Source organism: Sorex fumeus, unplaced genomic scaffold (genome assembly GCF_029834395.1).
Source record: "Sorex fumeus unplaced genomic scaffold, SorFum_2.1 ptg000265l, whole genome shotgun sequence".
Classification (NCBI taxonomy): Eukaryota; Metazoa; Chordata; class Mammalia; order Eulipotyphla; family Soricidae; genus Sorex; species Sorex fumeus.
The window spans coordinates 19,928,845-19,946,754 of record NW_026606322.1 but is presented as its reverse complement, the minus strand read 5'-3'; the positions used below and the strand labels follow the sequence as shown (position 1 = coordinate 19,946,754).

The following is a 17,910-nucleotide window of genomic DNA, read 5'->3' as shown; positions in this document are numbered from 1 at the left end:
TGTTGAAATTTGGTGTATGTTAGGGGCCTGTCTTTTCACAACGTAGCCCATTTAGTTGTTCTTGTAACCATGGTTTTGAGTCTATGAAGTTCCTGAGCTGTTGTTTATCTGTGAAACTGTGTGTTGTTCCGCATGGTACTGGAACAAAGGCAGAGCTGTAGACCAATGGAACAGGGTTGAATATACTGACGCCCCCCCCCCCCCCCAAGCATACGAGCATCTAATCTTCGATAAGGGGGCAAGAAAAGTGAAGTGGAGCAGGGAAAGCCTCTTTAACAAATTATGCTGGCAAAACTGGACGGCTATATGTAAAAAATGGGCTCAGATCTCTGCCTAACTCCATGTACAAAAGTAAGATCTAAGTGGATTAAAGACCTCAACATCAGACCGGAATCTATAAAATACATTGAGGAAAATGTTGGCAAAACCCTGCATGACATAGAAGCTAATAGTGTCTTCAAAGATGTCACACCGCTGGCCAAGCAAGTGAAAACAGAGATAGATAAATGGGACTATCTTAAACTAAGAAGCTTCTGCACCTCAAAAGAAACAGTGACCAAAATACAAAGACAGTCAACTGAATGGGAAAGGATATTCGCCAACTACACATCTGATAAGGGGTTAATTTCAAGGATATACAAAATACTGGTTGAACTCCACAAGAAGAAAACATTTAACCCCATCAAAAAATGGGGAGATGAAATGAATAGAAACTTTGACAAAGAAGAAATCCGAATGGCTAAAAGACACATGAGAAAATGTTCCACATCATTAAGCATCAGGGAGATGCAGATCAAAACCACAATGAGGTATCACCTCACACCACAGAGACTGGCCCATATCCACAAGAACAAAAGCAACCGGTGCTGGCGCGGATGTGGTGAGAAAGGGACACTCCTTCACTGTTGGTGGGAATGCCGACTGGTTCAGCCCTTCTGGAAAACAGTATGGATGATTCTCAAAAAACTAGAAATTGAGCTCCCATTTGACCCAGCAATACCACTCCTGGGAATATATCCCAGAGAGGCAAAAAAGTATAGCCGAAGTGACATCTGCAATTGTCTGTTTATTGCAGCACTCTTTACAATAGCCAGAATCTGGAAAAAACCTGAGTGCCCGAGAACAGATGACTGGTTGTAGAAACTCTGGCACATTTACACAATGGAGTACTATGTAGCTGTTAGAAAAGACGAAGTCATGAAATTTACATACAAGTGGTACTACATGGAAAGTATCATGTTAAGCGAAATGACTCAGAGAGAAAGGGATAGACATAGAAAGATTGCATTCATCTGGGGAACATAAAGTAACAAAATAGGAAACTAACACCCAAGTATGGCAGAGATTAGTACCAGGAATTTTACTCAATGACCCAGAGGACAACCACACATGTTAGGGGAAGGGGGAGCTCAGAAAGAGAAGGGAACACCAAATAAAGGGTGTTGGGAGGATCCGCCCACGATGGCAGAGCATGCTGAGGGTAGACTGTCGACCAAGCATGATTGCCACTCAATGCCTCTTTTGCAGACCATGGCACTCAAAAGGAGAGAGAGGGAAATGCCCTGCCACAGAGGCAGGGTGGGATGGGGACCGGGGGGGGGGGGAGGGGATGCTGGGATCCGTGGTGGTGGGAAATGCGCACTGGTGGAGGGATGGGTGTTTGATCATTGTATAATCGAAACCCAAGCACAAAAATGTGTAAGTCTACAACTGTACCTCATGGTGCCTCACTATTAAAAAATAAATAAATATAAAAAAAAAGAAATATTTAGGAAGTTGACTGAGGTTTAGAAGAAATAAAGTAAATTTGGGTGTGGGAAGGAGTGTGTCAATGATAGTGCTAAATATTTATCTCTTTAATGAAAATAGCAATATAAGCATATAATTTGAAATTTGAAAGTGGTTACTTCTGAGAAGTACAGATGTTGGAACAGGAGGATTCTTTTTGACGATAAAACAAAATATTGTAATTTGGGTATTAACTGATATGTAAAAATTGTAGAAGTCTAATAAAATATATTTTAAATATTAACAAAAAAAACAAAACTGTGTGTTGTTCCTTCTATTATGAATGAGAGTCTCGCTGGGTAAAGTATTTTTGATGAGGCATTTATTTCATTGAGTTTTTTCACTATATTCCATCACTGTTTTCAGGCCATGAGGGTTTCATCAGACAAATCAGCTATGAATTTTTTTTAATTTATTTTTTATTAGTGAAACACCATGAGGTACAGTTGTAGATTTACAAATTTTTGTGCTTGGATTTCGGTCATACCATGATCAAATACCCATCCCTCCACCAGTGCCCATTTTCCACCACCATGGATAATATTCCGCCCCCCCATCCCCCCATCCCCCCCTGCCACTGTGGCAGGGCATTCCCTTTTGTTCTCTCTCTCCTTTTGGGTGTTGTGATCAGCAAAAGAGGCATTGAGTGGCAAACATGTTCAGTCCAGTCTACTTTCAACCTGCATCTCCCCTCCTGGGAGGATCCTCCAAACACCCTCCATTTGGTGCTCCCTTCTCTATCTGAACTGTCCTTTCCCCTAGAATATCCGGCTGGCCTCTAAGCTATGGAGTAATCCTCCTGGTGTTGATCTCAGCTATTCTTGGGTATTAATCTCATATTTAGTTATTTTATATCCCCCAGATGAATGCAATCTTTCTATGTCTATCTCTCTCTTTCTGACTCATTCGTTTAGCATGATACTTTCCATATTGTACCACTTGTATGTAAATTTCATGACTTCATCTTTTCTAACAGCTACATAGTACTCCATTGTGTAGATGTACCAAAGTTTCTTTAACCAGTCATCTGTTCTTGGGCACTCAGGTTTCTTCCAGTTTCTGGCTACTGTAAAGAGTTCAGCTGTGAATTTTAAGGATGCTCCTTTGTAGGAAATTTCTTTCTTTGATCTTGCTGCTTTCAAAATTTTGTCTCTATCTAAGGTTTTGATCAGGATGTGTCTTGGGGTATTTTTACTCAGATTTCTTCTAGCTGGTACCCTTTGTGCCTCCTGAATGTTGTCACATGTTTTCTTCAGCTCTGAAAACGTTGTAGCAATGATGTCTTTGACAGTTTCTTCTTCATCAGGATTTTCTTCCCTCTGGGACTCCAATAATTCTTATGTTACCCTTCTTGGCCTGATCACGATCTTCTCTTGCCATCTGTTCTGGAATTGCGAGTCTCTTTTCCATTTTCTGCTCTTTTCTGGAGAGTCTCTGAACTTCATCTTCGAGCTCACTGATTCTGTTCTCAGCAGCTGTTACTCTGCTGCTGATGCCTTCCACTGAGTTTTTCAATTCGCAGACTATGTTTTTCAGGTCTGACATTTCCGTTTGCATTTTCTTAATTTCTGCCTTCAAATCCTCTTGTCTTTTATTGGCATTGCTTTCTATTGTTTCTTTTAGCTCCCTAAGCATCCTAAGTAGCTCCCTTCTGAATTCCTTGTCAGGGAGGTTGTCTAACACTACAGTACTATTGGTGTCTTCTGGGCTAGCCTCTTCAATAAGAAAGTTTGGTGGGCTTTTGCGTTGTTTTACCATTGTGACCAGTGTGGTTTAAACCTTCACGTTCACTGTTACTATTCTGCTTGATATGCAGAATGAATTGAGATAGGCTTAACGAGTTATTGTCAAGCCCCTTTTCCTGATGTCTTATTACATCAATCCATAAAGAAAAATTATAATAGAAAATATTGTTGTAGGTAACTCCAGCTAAGACTAAAGGTAAGACACGGTCAAACAGTTTAGCTGTCTAGTCAGCGTTGTCCTAGATGGTGCAATATTACTCTGTTGGTGAACTCTCATGAAGAGGGCCCTGAGTAAGACCAGCAAATTTTGAAGAATGAAAACTTTACACACTTAGAACTAGCATATTATTACCTGCTATTACCAGCAGAAAAAAATAGTGAGAATAAACAAAAACAAAGAAGTGTTGGCAGGAAGCATCACCTAGAAAGATTGTTCTATTCTTACATGTGAACAGTGCTTCATTAAAATGCCTTTCTAGAATCCTCATTTTCATTAGTTCTAATGTGAAGATTATAATGCCTGTCCCAAAGTCTTAACTAGTAAAATACAGAAGGGGATACATAAAAATGAATCCTAAAGGTATCTGGCAGTAAATCAAGTATCACCTTTCAATTTCTTGAGTACCTTCTACACTTTTTAATTTTTTTTAATTGAGTCACCATGAGATACAGTTACAAAGCTGTTAGTGATCAGGTTTCAGTCATACAATCATCCAACACCCATTCCTCCACCAGTGTCCATTTCCCACCAATGACTCCAGTTTCTCTCCTGCCACCCACTACCCAGCCTGTATCTATGGCAGGCACTTTCCACATCTCTCTCTCTCTCTCTCCCTCCCTCTCTCTCTCTGTTTGTTCCTCTCTGTTTTTCTCTGTATGTCTCTGTCTGTCCCTCTCTTTCTCTGTCTCTGTCTTTCTCTGTCTGTCTCTGTCTGTCTCTTTTTCTCTGTCTTTCCCTCTTCTTTTGAGCACTATATTGTGCAACACATACATGAAGAAGTTATCATGTTTGTTCCTGAATGCTGAAAGTAGGTAAAGGAAGGGACCTTATATATTTTAAAATAAAATATTAGGAACCCGAGTGATAATACAGGGGGTAGGTTGTTTACCTTGCACATGGTCAACCCAGATTACATCCCCAGCATCCCAAATGCTCCCCTCAGCACTGCCAGGAGTAATTCCTGAGTGCAGAACCAGGAGTAACCCTTGAGCATCACCGGGTGTGGCCAAAAAAGCAAATAATAATAATAAATTAAATATTATTTCCAAATGAATGCATTGATATTGCCATCCAATCAAGGATTTGTTTATGTTTTGGGGGGTGGTCTGTGAGTTGAGGGTTGGCACACTGGGTGGTGTTCATAATTTACTCCTCGCTCTGCATCCAGGGGTCAATCCTGGATGGCTCAGGGGACTACATGGGGATACTGGGGATCAATAGGCCATGTGCAAGGCAAACATCTTTCCCACTGTACTATCACAAGTCCTATTCTACCAAGTTTTTTAATTACTGTCTTTGGAAAAATTGCATTGCCTGTTAATAATTTGAAGCATTTTAATAAGTATTTTATCTAAAAACAGTTAGTAAACATCTGTTGCACTGTCTAGATAATTGATGTTTGAAATTGAGCTAGTCATTTCATTTACTAATGTATAGGCAGTTATCTAGCTATCAAATCTTAAACTTCATATAAATAATATTTTGACATTTGTGACTTTCAACTCTCTTTTATTAAAGGGATCCATATTTGTGCCTTATGAAGAACTGAACAAAAAGTACTACTGCTAAAATGAGGCAGTCTTCTTGGTCTTTTTAATAATAGTTTTTCTGAAATTATTCTTACTATGAGATTTTTTTTTGTTTACTTTGTAAGAGGCAGAATTGCCAGCAATGCATTTTTCTTTTTTGCATATCTTTTCTAGTTAAAACAGAATTCATGCCTAATGTTTATGTTCTTACCAAGTTGTATAATATCAACACACCTTCTAAAAAGGATTTATGTTGGCTGAATAACTTTAATGATTTGGGGGTTTGTTTTAGTTTTGGTTTTGCTTTTTGGGCCACACCTGTGTCATTCAGAGGTTAGCCCTAGATCATCTCTTGCATTCAAAACAGATTTCATGCCATTAAACTACCTATCTGATTCCTGAAAAACTTTAATGCTTTTATTATAACATTCCACAAACACTAATTGCTTGTTTTACTAGAAGGGTTTTTGTTTTGTTTTTTGTTTTTTAAGTATTCACTCTCCTGGGTTCATTAACTTCTTATTATTTGATAAAAAAAAAACTTTTTAGGAATTGAAGTAAACACCAAGATGTGTGTGTTGGGGGTGTGGGGCCGCTGGAGCTGTAGCACAGCTTGTAAGGCATTTGCCTTGCTCGTGGCCGACATGGCTGACTGGGGTTCGATTTCTCCGCCCCTCTCAGAGAGCCTGGCAAGCTACCGAGAGTATCTCGCCCGCAAGGCAAAGCCTGGTAAGCTACCCGTGACATACTCAATATGCCAAAAACAGTAACAACAAGTCTCACAATTTGTTGTGAGATGTTACTGGTGCCCACTCGAGAAAATCGATGAACAACGGGAGGACAGTGCTACAGTGCTACAGTGCTACCAAGATGTGACATAATTGAATGTCAAAAATTATCATATTATAAAGTTTAGAATAAGATACACTTTGTTAACTTAATGCAGAGCCTGGCAGCTTTCAGCAGAAAAGTGAATGGACTATGCGTTAATCCACACCACCATGCCTGCCCGGAAGGGAAAGGGTATTGCTCTCTTCCGCCTTTTTCCCTCTGGAAAGAAAGATAGCAGCTGCTTCCGAGCTTTGTGGAAAACCAGGTATGAGCTGGTTGTGATGGGGCAACTGAAACCTCATGGGAAAGTGGGCGTTCCTGGATCATCCTTCATGCTCTACCAAGGTCACGAGTTGCCCCACACGAGCGGCTCTCCGGCACAGCCATGGCTCCAGAGCACAGAAACCAATCTCATAATTATCTGACTCTCAGCAGAAATAATTCCATGGTTAATAAGTAAAATACCAGAAATCCAAAATTGCGTGGCCACTATTGCAGCCGAGCAACATCATTTGATTCTTGTGACCAGCTAGAAAACAAATTATTTCACAATGCCTTTTCAGCATGTCTGATTTGGGGGTGTAAACTCTAAATAATAATGGTGCATCTTTTGTCGAAACAATGAATCTAATCAAAGTAGATAGAGTGGTAACTAGAATTCATCTGCCTCACAGGCATTGCGGAGGGTTGGCGGGGGGGGGGGGGGGTATTTGGGTTCTTTGTGGTGAAAAATAAGTATTGGTAAAGGGAAATGTGTTTGATATTTGCATGACTGAGACTTAAACCTGAAGCTTTGTAACTTTTTCCACAGTGATTCAATAAATAAATTAATTAATTTTTAATAAAAAGATACACTTTGTTCTGAAGTGAAGGAAGACGATAAATGGAGTATGGGTGGTGTTAACCATGGAAAGGCATTTTAACTACAAATTGGAAATCTATATAATTCATCAGTTGATCTTTGGGTAAAGAGGGGAACGTCCTAAAATGTCAATAATAGGTTGGTATATTTTGGGGATTATATTTAAGGTTTAATCTCAATCATACAGAAAATATGAGTAAATGAGTTACTAATCAAACAATTTCTGTACAATAAATATTTGAATAATCTATAGTCTTTTTAGATTTTACCACTAGGTCTGTGTAGTTATGGAAAACTGAGTAGCCGACACCTAAATTTAAGAAAAAAGAGTTGTTGGGGGAAAACAGTAATTTAAAGCTCATATCTTGTAACTTTGAATTTCCTTCTCCTCTTTCTTTCCCCACTCCTTTGAATATTATTAACACACACAGAAAATAAACAATCTAAAATAACACAGTGAAAAGATCTTTTAGGCAAACCCTAAGTACGCAATACTTAGTGTCTTCATGCATGAAGGAAGAGCAATTAATCTTGCAGTTGTTTTTTTTCTAATATCCCTATCTTTACCAGTAATTACAAGCAATCTCTCAAAAACACAGTTGCCACGTTTACTCCCATGTTGTAATGTCAGGCTTCTATAATCAGTCTAATAAATTAGGAAATAGTTCAAGTAGAATTTTAATTTCAGTGAAAATTAAGTTCTGAATATTTTACTGCCAATTAGAGTTAACTAATCTTTTTAAAATTTTTGCTCTTTGTTCTACCTTCATTTTTTACTCATTTAGAGACAAAATATTCTCACAATTTAGATATTTATAGATGAACTTTTTGGGGGGTATTATACAAGTTTCTTAATTACTTCTCGTTTACTGATCATGCATTAGTAAGGATTAAGAGTGCAAGGATAATATAATTGATAAAGTCATATATTGCAGTCTAAATTAGACTCACCTACTATATCATTCATTAGCCATGTGTCTTAAATTCTTTGACCTTTCAATGTCTCAGCATCTTCACTAATTAACTGGAAAAATTATATATTATCACATTGGATTACTATGGCCTAATGCAATATTATATACTTTAGTAGCATTGTATCTAGCATGAAAAAACACTCAACATATTTTAAACCCTATCATTATATTTTCAAAATATTATTTGTGCCAAAGGTCTTTTCTATTATAGTGGACATAGAAAGTTTAATACATTTAACTCAATCAATACAGTAAATAAAAAGCTGTGAAATATTATAGTTAAGTAACTTTAAATTACATAACTATTACTCAGCAAATTAATGGGGACTCACCACATCTGTTTTTATTGGGGGGAAGATGGGAGTAAGCTCCCAGTTAGTTCTCAAGGTGGTATGTGCCATTCCTAAGATAATTAAGCCATCAGGTCGATGCTTCAATATAAGAGCCCAAGAAAGGAATACTGCTCAAGCTCTTGAGCTCCAGAGACCGCCTGGTCCACATTGTCTCTGGGGTCTCTTGGGCTATACCTGATGTTGTTTAGAGGTCTATATGGAGCTAGGGGTAAAACCAAGGCCAACAGATGGAAAGCATACATTCTAACCCCTTTATGATCTCTTAGTTCCCCTAAAGTCAAGCTTTTTCCCGAAATCTAACTTTATTAAAACACCATGAGTTACAATTCATAATTGCATTTTTGACATACAATGCTCCATCATCAATCCCACCACCAATGTCAACTTTCCTCTAGTGTGTTCCCAGGTGCCCTCACTATCCTCAACCATCCCAATCCCAGCCTGCCATCTTGACAATCATCTTTTATGTTTGGTTATAAAAGTTTGGGTCTTATGATTTCAGGATTGCTGACTCTATGGTTTGGATATTTAACTTTATCATCCCTTAACGCCACCAATGTACCTGAATGCCCTTGACCCCAGCCTGGACAGAAAAATACTCATTCAAGAGGACATATATATGTACACCAATATTCAATGTAGCAGTACAACACCTAAGATTTGGAATAAATCCAGATATCCAACAATAGGGATCATGAAGATGTGCTATATATACAGAATGGAATACTACTCAACCATAAGGAATGATGAAAGCATGCAATTTGCTGCAATATGGATGGAATTGAAGATATCATATTCAATGAAGTAAGCCTGGAGTCATTTTTTATTATTAACTGTGAGGTACAGTTGCAGACTTACACATTTTTGTGTGCCAGCAGTCATTTTTAAAGCAAGTTACAGTCAGTTTATTTTTTATTTTTGTAAGTCAATGGTTAGGCGATGAATACAAAAAATTACTAACAATTTGGTAATTGCTTTGCTTGGTTTGCATGGACATGCATATGCTCATAACAGATATCCAACTTTTGTCATAATAACAGGCATTAACTACACATAAACAAGATTTGTGTGTCAGATGTTATAGTAATTATAAATAACTAATATAGAAAATTTTGAGATTTTTCAATAATAGTACTTAATTATAGATTCTCTCTTTGAGTTCTATTGTGTCAAGATAGCTAGTCAAAACCCCCAAAAAGTGAGACCTGGGCTACAGAGAGAGCAGGTCAGCTCAAGAACTTGAGCACTTGGTATATCCTCATCACCATTCCACATCCTTAGTGTGATCTGGGGCTCTCTCTTTAGGAGACCCTGAACCACGATCAAGTATATAATCTTTCGCCCAGCACAGCACAACCTAAATCTGTGCAAGGTACACAACTTAAAGTATTTTACCTCCAGCAAGCACTGGAAACAAAAGTGTACATGACAACCACAAGTATGTGAGCATCGTAACCAAGTGTATGAAGTCCCTGGCCATTATAACAACAATGAAGGGAAAGTGGGGGCCAGGGGTCCTAATTTTCAATAAACGTCTTCCTCTTTTTGTATTAAATATTATTCTGATGGTTTTTTAAAAAAATCTTTATAGTAGTACCAATTACTCAGAGCAATCATACTTGTTGATCTAGGGTATTGACATCTGGCATCATTATAAGAAAGCTAGTTATTCTAGACAATTCAGTTTACAAAGTAGAACAAAGGTGATGTATAGGTAAATTCCTAGGAATGGTCAGTATTGGGGAGGAGAGATGTTACAAAGATAAGATACTCACTTTGCAAGCAGTTGATTCGGTTTTCATTCCTGATACCACATATTGTTTTCTGAGAACAGAGTCATGAGTTATCCTTGACTCTAGAGTCAAGAGTACGTACTGAGCACCAGGAGGTGTGAGCAAAAGTGTTTTTTAAAAGAATAGTCTCTTAATCTTGCTACCAAAGCTAGGCGCTGCTGGTCCTTAAATTGTCACGTATAATAAATTCAATCAGTATATAAATGTCCGATTAGACTTCTTATGTGCTATTCATCTGTGTCTATACACAAAGAGTAAGTAACAGTCTAGATGACTTTGTTTTTAGCAGGAAAGGGAACATATGTTCCTTTTACAGTATGAAAAGCAAAATAAGCAAGGGTTGGCATTTAATACTGAGAAAAGTTGAAATAAAGTAAAACATTTCTGAGTCTTAAAAAATAAGTAAGAGTTAGGTAAATGAATGTGCCCAATATGGAATAAAAAACTACTGATGGCAGGAATATGCAGTGCAAAAAAGCATGAAAATTAAGTGAGAAATTTAAGAAACTAACCACAGTTCATAAGGAAAAGAGGAAAAGAGAGTAAAACAACAATTAAAGTAAAATTATTTGTAAAAGCTAAAAAATCATTGTGTAAAAACAGGTTAATTGCAAATTATACTAAAGAGACCAAAGGTTTTGATAAAAATATATTATTTTATATATTTATAGTACAGACATTTATATATTAATATGTTTGTAATGAATACATGACAATATATAAAACTATAAGGTATATGCTATGTACAGAGCATATGATATATTTTTAATGTATATGCATTTATATTATAAACAATGTAACTATATAGTACACTATATTAACTTATCTAAATCTATACCTACATATGTATACAATATGCTTTGGCTATACATATTTATCTGTTTATGGAGTCACAGATCTGTACAAAGGTATTCAGACATATCTACAGTATACATACATGAATATGTTAATATATTGGTACAGTCTGATATATGAATATATGTAGAAAGTAGTGTACAAAAAAATACCATATGTGATACTATTAGTATGTTATACTATATAAATAGACCATATAATGTTAAACTAAGTGAAAGTATCATATCCAGGAAAATGTACTGAGACATAAAGGGTTAATCACTCCTAAAAGAGAAGGAAGCATGTGGATTCATGAAACAAGCATTATCTATATTCACCTTTGTGCTATCCATGGGATAGAGACCCTAGAGAACTGACTTATGATTCCTCCCTGCTAGATGGGCAGATAACAACATTTTACCCAGAGAATGTAACCCACATTAAAGAGATCTATATAATATGACTATGTATTCAAATCAGGTATCTCTCTAGTTTCAGATCCTTGATTACTGTGGCAATTATGACTGCTATTTACCAAATATACCCAGCTGTCTTCCCTGGGGACACATGGGAGAATTATGTTGCCGAATCCATTTTAAAGTTGGGCTGGGACACTCCCAGACTGAAGATTAAGTAGTCAATGTGTGATTAACCAAAGCATTTATTTTCTAACCTGGAAATCATTGAAGCATACTGTTGATTTATTGTGAAGCAAATAAAAATAATAAATAACAATAAATCTTAACTTTAAGAGCACATCATTTACTTCATAGCACAGTGGCAAGGTGCTTGCCTTGCACGCAGCCAACCTGGGCAAACCCCGGTTCGACTCTTCCACCCCTTTTGGAGACCCCGGCAAGCTACTGAGAGTATCACATCTGCACAGCAAAAGCCTGGCAAGCTAACCGTGACATATTTGATATGCCAAAAACAGTAACAAGTCTCACAATGGAGACATTACTTGTACTCTCTCGAGCAAATTGAAGAACGGAAGAACAGTATTATACAGTACTAACAATAAATCTTAACTTTAAGAGCACATTATTTACTTCACTTAAATGCTTTATATCTTATTTTGTATTTGTGACTTTGTATTTTATCTTTTAGTTGTAGTACCCCAAATGCAGTGTTCTCTGACTCCAAAATGCTCATGAACACAGATGACAGAATGCCTGTATCAGCCTACTCACCTGATACGCTGCAATGATAGTGCCCTGCTGACAAGGGTTGGACATATGTGAGCAAGAAAATAAACTTTGTTGTTTCAAAGCTCTAAAAGAGTGAGATTGTTATAGCTGCAGAACCTCAACTATCCCAACTATACAATTAATGATATAACTCACTACAAAGAGAAACTGTGTTAGTGAGAGCAAACAACTGTTTCAACAATTTAATGTTATAATGTAATTTAATTACCTAGAATTTGCATTTACTAATCATTTTTTTCTAAACTTAAATAATTTATCTTACTTTGCTAGATAAGATCCAAGAATAAGACAAAATCATATTTGAAGCATGCAAAGTAACTGATTTGATCTTGGAAATTACTCTACCTTAGTGAGTGCCACTAACTTTGACAGAAATTCAGACTAGATGTGCCCTGAGTAGTCTCTCCTTTCCTATTAAACTCCCTGAATCTTACCTCATTTTCCATTTATATTTATTACTTCACTGTCACTGTCACTGTCCTCCCATTGTTCATCGATTTGCTCTAGTGGGCCCAGTAACATTATGAGACTTGTTACCGTGTTTGGCATATCAAATATGTCACGGGGAGCTTGCCAGGCTTTGCCATGAGGGAGAGATTCTCTCGGTAGCTTGCTGGGCTCTCCAAGAGGGCCAGAGGAATCGAACTCGGGCTGGCCGACCTGGCCGCATGCAAGGCAAATGCCCTATCCACTGTGCTATCACTCCAGCTAAATAGCTGCAATACTAGTTTTTTGTTTGTGTTTTTACTGTACATTGTTTAAAATAATCAATGAATAATATGGGTTAAAATCCTGGTTCAAATATTTCCTGGTTGTTATAATCTAGTATGTTATAAAACTCCAAAAGTATCTTGTTTTCTCTCTCTCTCTTTTTTTTTTTCAGTTCTTATTAGGGCTTATTAGTTCTTATTAGGGCTGGAGCGATAGCACAGCGGGTAGGGTGTCTACCTTGCACGCAGCCAACATGGCTGACCCGAGTTCGATTCCTCCACCCCTCTCGGAGAGCCCGGCAAGCTACCAAGAGTATTCGATATGCCAGACACAGTAACAACAAAGTCTCCAATGGAGACGTTACTGGGCCCACTCGAGCAAATCGATGATCAACGGGAGGGCCTTTACTTTTACTTTACTTTATTAGTGAAACACCAAGACATACAGTTGCAGACTTACAAGTTTTGTGTTTGTGTTTCAGTTATAAAAAATATGAAACACTTCACGAATTTGCGTGTCATCCTTGCACAGGGGCCATGCTAATCTTCTCTGTATCGTTCCTATTTTAGTATATGTGCCGAAGCAAGAAATGTTTTCTCATTTTTTAAAAAGGACATGAGCTTAAAAAAACTATCACTTTCAGCTTTTTTATTGGAGAATAAATTAGATTATCATAGGTAGAAAAAATATGAAAACACTGGAAAGATAGAGACCTAAAGATAAGATACAACCAATTTCAGCCCTCCAAGTGAAGACTGTTTATATTTACATTTTTAGCCTTTGTTATTGGAGCCTCAAAATGATCCCCAAATTATGACCTTTTTCTGGTGGTCAACCTTTATGTAATTCCTCCCTCAATCAATCAGGATGACTTTGACAACAGGCTACTAAAGGAGAGTTTCCAATTTCTAAGGCTGTTATGAAAAGCATAAAAGCATACAACTTGAATTGTGGGTTCCAGAAGCTATGTCATGTTAAGAATAAATAACTAAACAGAGACCATTATAGGAAGGAACTAGATCCACCAACCATTTCCAACTTGACAGTCATGTGAGCAAGTCCTTGTAGAAGTCCATTGTTCCGTCCTATCAAGCCTTCACAAGATTGTAGGCCAATTCACCATTCTCATTCTGCCCTATAAGTGACCCTGAATCCATAATTGTTGACTTGATCCACTGTCAAATTACTGACCTACAAACACAGAGCTATCAAATGTTCACTTTTATTGAGTAGTAGGATAATTTGTCACATAGCATTAGATCACTTATACATTAATTTATTCTTTCTTTATTTATTTATTTATTGAATCACCGTGGGAAAGGTTACAAGGCTTTCAGGTTTAGGTCTCAGTCATGCAAATATCAAACACATTTCCCTTTATCAAAACTTATTTTTTACCATGAAGAACCCCAATAAAACCCCACCCCCCGCCCCTCCCAGTCCCTGTGGGGCAGATGAATTCTAGTTAACACTCTATCTGCTTTGATTAGATTCATTGTTTCAATAAAAGATTCACCACTATTATTTAGAGTTTATCCCCCCCCCCCAATCAGACATGCTGAAAAAGCATTGTGACGTGATTTGCTTTCTACAGCTGGATTCAAGAATTATATGTTGGTTTTGGATTTCTGCTATTTTACTTATTGACCCTGGAAGTATTTCTACTGAAAGTCAGATAGTTAAGAAATTGGTTTCTGTGCTCTGGAGACGTGGCTGTGCTGGAGAGCCGCTCGTGGGGGGCAACTGGTGGCCTCGGTAGGGCGTGAAGGGCGGACTGAAACGCCCCCCTTCCCATGAGGTTTTAGTCGCCCCCACACCCCCGGCTCATACCTGCTGTCCACAAGGCTCCCATGTGGCCGCCATCTTTCTTTCCAGAGGGAGGAGGGTGGAAGGGACCAACACCCTTTCCCCTCCGGGCAGACATGATGGCCTGGATTAACACATAGTCCTTTCACTTTTCTGCTCCAAGCTGTTGGGTTCTGCATTAAGTCCTTGTGCTTCTGGGGCTGTGGCCGTGCTGGAGAGCCGCTCGTGGGGGGCAACTGGTGACCTCGGTAAGGCGTGAAGGACGGACTGGAACGCCCCCCTTCCCATGAGGTTTTAGTCGCCCCCACACCCCCGGCTCATACCTGCTGTCCACAAGGCTCCCATGTGGCAGCCATCTTTCTTTCCAGAGGGAGGAGGGTGGAAGGGACCAACACCCTTTCCCCTCTGGGCAGACATGATGGCCTGGATTAACGCATAGTCCGTTCACTTTTCTGCTCCAAGCTGCCGGGTTCTGCATTAAGTCCTTGTGCTTCTGGGGCCGTGGCCGTGCTGGAGAACCGCTCGTGGGCAACTGGTGACCTCGGTAGGGCGTGAAGGACGGACCGGAACACCCCCCTTCCCATGAGGTTTTAGTTGCCCCCACACCCCCGGCTCATACCTGCTGTCCACAAGGCTCCCATGTGGCCGCCATCTTTCTTTCCAGAGGGAGGAGGGTGGAAGGGACCAACACCCTTTCCCCTCTGGGCAGACATGATGGCCTGGATTAACGCATAGTCCATTCACTTTTCTGCTCCAAGCTGCTGGGTTCTGCATTAAGTCCTTGTGCTTCTGGGGCTGTGGCCGTGCTGGAGAGCCGCTCGTAGGGGGCAACTGGTGACCTCGGTAGGGCATGAAGGACGGACCGGAACCCCCCCTTCCCATGAGGTTTTAGTTGCCCCCACTCCCCCGGCTCATGCCTGCTGTCCACAAGGCTCCCATGTGGCCGCCATCTTTCTTTCCAGAGAGGAGACGGCGAATGGGGCAACACCCTTTCCCCTCCGGACAGTCATGATGGCCTGGATTAACGCATAGCCCGTTCACTTTTCTGCTCCAAGCTGCTGGGTTATGCATTAAGTCCTTGTGTTTCTGGGGCTGTGGCCATGCTCCAAACTTAACTATGATTTTCAGAGAGAAACGTTGGGTGGTTTATTTCCCATGGATCACTTTGTATATAGAGAGATGTCGCATGGCCGCATAAGCGGCTGTGCGGTTTTGAGGAAAAGTCCTAGTTCCCGCATACTCGAGCTGTGGTTGTAGAGGCTTCTGGTCACCGGGGTTCCATCTGGGGGAGGCGGGATGCGGTACCTACCCCATCTGGGGCTTCCCGATGATCTCGGCTATTTTTGGAACCTGTTTTTTTTTTTTTCCTTCGGGATCTGTGGATCTCGCCCTCCATGTTGTCCTTCTCTTCGGCTGAATCTACATTAATTTATTCTAAAGTAATAAAAATCATGACTACTATTTTAAGAGCAAATTTACAACTGCAGAGATCCTTTAAATCAGACAACATTTCTTGTACTCAATATGGCTGCTATGTTGAGATTCATTGATGCTTAGGCTTTATCAGATTGGAAGAAAGAGCTCAAGATATTAGCCCTTGTGGCAATAAACATAAAATGGTTTTCTGTGTTCATTTCCCTCTATTTGATTCATTAGTCTACTCTAGCTACTTAAAGCATAGCATTATAGAAAAAATATATCATCTGAACGGTGGCACCTCCATCACATTGTTTCATTCCATAGCTAGTAAAGTGGCTCTTTGTCTCAAAATGAAAACACTTTTGACAATAGACACCAGAAACCTCCAGCAAATCATCTACCATGAAGTTCTCTTGAGTTAAAAATTAAATAGGGGAGGCAGAGAGACTTTGGCTATTCCAAATCTCATTCTTGGCATAACTACCATAGGGTCTTCAGTCAAGAGTCTCAAAATCGTAACTTTCGAAAGTACTTTACGTGCCTATATAGCTCTCCATTCATTAACCACTGATTAAATGCCTGTGAATGCCACATACTGTGCTAGGTACTAAGCACACTAGCAATTTTTAGGACTCCAATTTTCCTCCCCTTCACCCCATATTATTTTTAAAAATTCTAGTGTTGGAATAAGGCAAACAGAATGACTTTTAAATGTACATAAAGGTGTATATGGAGAAAAAATTCAAACAATTTTTCCTAACATTTTACTTGGGATTAGGAGAAGTAAACTACTTGTTAAAAATTACTATTCAGTAGAGTATAATAAGGAAGAAATGCCTGAATATATTTTTAAAGATTTTTCTACCACATTTCCACTATTTTATTAATCTGTGCTGTTTGATATATAATCATTCATGAACTTAATCAACGTTTTATATAATACATAAGAATTTTATGGAATTTGGTAGAATTAGTTATGGTTTAAAGTACATAAAGTTATTGGATCTAATGTTAGAATTTTTCTACATTGCAAGCAGAAAAAGTATTTATCAATTGATGGTAGATATATTTGAAATCTTAATTCAGTGCATGTAGCTAATTACTAAAGAAAGACTGCTTTGGTAATTAATTATTCCAAAGAACCACTAATTTCTTGTTTTAGTTGTATCAAAGACATATCCTTGTTGACATTTTACAGACTACCCAAAGTAGTCCAAATGACTTCCAGCACCATGAAATTATTGGGCAGAGAGTATTATTGATAGTAGTGATATTCAAAATAATTTAAAAATTGAATGGCATCAGTATCAGGTAATAATCAGAATTGTCATTAATTGTAGTGCTAAACCAGGGTTTGAGTCTCTCAGTTAAATTTGGGGCAAGGTAAACTGAAAGGTAAGAAAACCATATTCGTGAAAATGTAGGTCAGTGCTTAGTACTATATACAGCATAATTTTATCAGTTTAATTATTAATATGATTGCACTGCACCTGGGTGAAGTCACTAAATCATGATAAAATTGAAAGCTGTTTTTTAAAACATCCCAAGGATGGATAGATTGGTTTGGGAACCTTGTCTGACTGAAACCAGATCGTAAACAGGTTTGTAACTGTGTATCTCACAGTGACTCAATAAAAATGAATTAAAAAAATAAAGAATTCCAACAATATTGTTTGTGCTTTAACCATGTGTGGAACTACCTCTGGTCATTATGTTTAGAGTCGATTTATGAACAGCACAAATAGATGTCTCATTAGTTTCATAAGAATTTGTTTGTTTGTTTTTGGGAGGGCAACACCCAATGGGACTGAGGGAGTATTCCTGGTTCTATGCTTAG

The 17,910-nt window shown here is 38.5% G+C and overlaps 1 pseudogene; it reads right to left on the bottom strand.

The window, feature by feature from the left end:
• Positions 1 to 13,334: 13,334 nt before the first annotated feature.
• On the bottom strand, positions 13,335 to 13,434 carry LOC130018772 (uncharacterized; annotated as a pseudogene).
• Positions 13,435 to 17,910: the final 4,476 nt, after the last annotated feature.